Genomic DNA, 3,565 nt, shown 5'->3' with positions numbered 1-3,565 from the left:
ACGAAATTTGCAATTAAAGTCTATTTTTCACCTTTTTTATGCAAATTTTGACTTAAAGACTTCCATGACAAAGAATTCCAAAATAAAGACTTCCATTACATGAATGAACACTACAAAAACCCTGATTTGGAATTACTCGGGCTCAGGATAAATACGTAAAAATAAGCTACTGGCTATTTTGGCTATTCAAATCAGCAATATGTCAATATTTTCCCCTGAGAATTGGTCCAGCCTTTCAGTGATTAAATAAAAAGAAAACATTTTTTCAACTTAAAAGAGCATAAATATTCCCATATATAAGGGGAAAACCCCTCCTCAATACCTCGCTTTTCACGCCAAAGTTTCTTTTTGTATTTCAAAAATCTCCTGACTCTAATTAAACGGCTCTTGTGTTTCATGAGTTAGTTTTTAAATAATCGGGACAAAAAGTTAAAATTAGTGCAAAGAGTGAGATACTGAGGGGGGGGGGGGGTCCACCCTCATATACGGGATAATTTATGTTTTTTTAATGCTGCTCATTACTTTTGGTTGAAATTTTTTTTTCGGATTATTTTTCAAATAACGCCAGAAAATACACCTTTTCTCTCCATGGGCAATCTCCCCCAAGAAAATTTCTCCTTGGAAAGTTTTTCCGCGTAAGATCCTCCTTCCCCCAGGCATATTTATCCCTGCTAAAAATTCCCCATAAAAAAAACTTGTCGCAGACAATTTCGCCAGGAAAATTATTTATAGCCTACTTTTACTTGAAAAAAAAGAGACTCGTTTTTCTTTCAATTTCTAATCGTTTTTCAAATGCCGGAAATCCTCCCTCCGTGGAAAATTTTACCTGGAAGTTCTACCATCCCAATGTCTCAACGAAAGGTTTCTCCCGCGTGATTGCCCCATGGAGAATCTCTCCTGTGGAAAATCCCCCCTCCCCATCACGGCAATATTTGCCTGACAACTTCAACTCCTTTGAAAATTTACCTGGGCTATTTTCAAACCAAAGTACCAAAGTTTGGTATAATAACCAAAGTACAGTTTCTACAGTAGCTGTCTTTTCAAGAGATATTCAAACTCCCATAGATAGTATAATGTTTCCAGTTGAAAGGTCTATGAATTTCATCTACCTCCGAGGGGGCTTGAAGAAAAAAAGAAGAAGAGGGAAAAAGAACTTATTCCATACAGCAAAAATATCTTGACAAGCGGTTGAAAGAGCATGTGCCAGATATATCTGTTCTAGGGTGTACTGCCCATTCTTTCGATCTTGTTATGTAATATATAGTAGTGTTGGGGGATATTTTGATTAAACGATATATCGATATTTCTACTTTCGATAACCGATTTCCATATTTCTCATAAGGTTTTTGCTAAGATTAACTTTAGGGTGTTGGCCAAATTCACTAACGAAATTTGCAATTAAAGTCTATTTTTCACCTTTTTTATCCAAATTTTGACTTAAAGAGTTCCATGACAAAGAATTCCAAAATAAAGACTTCCATTACATGAATGAACACAACAAAAACCCTGATTTGGAATTACTCGGGCTCAGGATAAATACGTAAAAATAAGCTACTGGCTACTTTGGCTATTCAAATGAGCAATATGTCAATATTTTCCCCTGAGAATTGGTCCAGCCTTTCAGTGATTAAATAAAAAAGAAAAAAATTTCAACTTAAAAGAGCATAAATATTCCCATATATAAGGGGAAAACCCCTCCTCAATACCTTGCTTTTCACGCCAAAGTTTCTTTTTGTATTTCAAAAATCTCCTGACTCTAATTAAACGGCTCTTGTGTTTCATGAGTTAGTTTTTAAATAATCGGGACAAAAAATTAAAATTAGTGCAAAGAGTGAGATACTGAGGGGGGGGGGGGGGCCCACCCTCATATACGGGATAATTTATGTTTTTTTAATGCTGCTCATTACTTTTGGTTGAAATTTTTTTTTCGGATTATTTTTCAAATAACGCCAGAAAATACACCTTTTCTCTCCATGGGCAATCTCCCCCAAGAAAATTTCTCCTTGGAAAGTTTCTACTGCGTAAGATCCTCCTTCTCCCAGGCATATTTATCCCTACTAAAAATTCCCCATAAAAAAAAAACTTGTCGCAGACAATTTCGCCAGGAAAATTATTTATAGCCTACTTTTGCTTGAAAAAAAAAGAGACTCGTTTTTCTTTCAATTTCTAATCGTTTTTCAAATGCCGGAAATCCTCCCTCCGTGGAAAATTTTACCTGGAAGTTCTACCATCCCAATGTCTCAACGAAAGGTTTCTCCCGCGTGATTGCCCCATGGAGAATCTCTCCTGTGGAAAATCCCCCCTCCCCATCACGGCAATATTTGCCTGACAACTTGAACTCCTTTGAAAATTTACCTGGGCTATTTCCCCGGAATATCTTCAAATGTTGAATTGGCAAAAGAAAGTAGACAAAATAAAATGAACTTCGTATAAGAATTCCGGTAAATTCCCCCGAGTATCGTTTCTCTTTGAAAGTTCATCCCCGGAAACTTCCCTCCCTACGGCAAAGTCTCCCGTTGGAAAATCTCCCCTTCCCGCACAAACTTTTTCCCACAGAAAATCACCCTCCCCAAAAAATACCTTTTTACTTCCCAATAATAAATACTATATGTAAGCACAAAAAAAATTTCAAGACTTACAACACTTTCCCCAGGGACTTGCAGGTTCGTGTCGTCCCCAGACGCATGATTATTTGACCTTTCAACTACGCTGATCAAAATCGATAATTTTGATCACAAAGTAGAGATCTATAACTGTTATTTCCTTTCGAGCAAGCCCTTTTCCGATCTTACATGACCATTGGTTTGATACGGTCACCCTATCAAAAAAATAGAACTAATAAATACGCATCCGCGATCTTTCTTCTGGCAAAAATTTCATATTTTTGCAGACGAAAGCTAGAAACCCTTACAGTATGATTTTCTGATATGCTGAATCTGATGGTGCGGTTTTTGTTAAGATGCTTTGAATTTTTAGTGGCGGTCCCACCCTGTATAAAAGAATTTTATTCAAATTTTTTTTAGGCTTGTAGCTTTTCATGGGTACATGAAACTTAACAAATTTTATATATCTTCAGTCGGCTGTTCTTGGATTCGTTTTCTTGGAACTAGAGACTCCTTGCTGAAAATCGGGAAAGCCGTGGTAGATGCGGCTGCTGACGAAGCTTGCCTTGTATTGACAGCTGAATTCCGTCATATGATCCGCCTAAAATGGCTTGATTCTGTAATGGCTGAATCACAGGGACTTGAATCGGCACCTGCATCTGTTGATACAGATTCCAGTAAGGCTCAGTCCATACCTCCTGTTATTTTACTCTCAATTTGGAGCAGATTGCTCGAGGTAATACACAATTTCTAGAAAAGCAGATTGAGGTATGTGGCAATCGTGACAAATGTGACCGGAGCAAAACGAATAAGCTTGGAAGATATTTTATCTAGCCAAGCCTTTCGGAGGTTCTCAGCAACATTTGAGAGTCCATCCTCACCAAACGTAGTTTCAGAACAGGCTATGCCAACTTATCAATACAGCTGTACATGCTGTGTATCAGCATATATGAGTTAGTGGA

The sequence above is a fragment of the Artemia sp. Qi Xiang Cuo genome, chromosome 2 (genome assembly GCF_049724085.1).
Source record: "Artemia sp. Qi Xiang Cuo chromosome 2, ASM4972408v1, whole genome shotgun sequence".
NCBI lineage: Eukaryota > Metazoa > Arthropoda > Branchiopoda > Anostraca > Artemiidae > Artemia > Artemia sp. Qi Xiang Cuo.
This window is presented reverse-complemented; position numbering follows the sequence as displayed.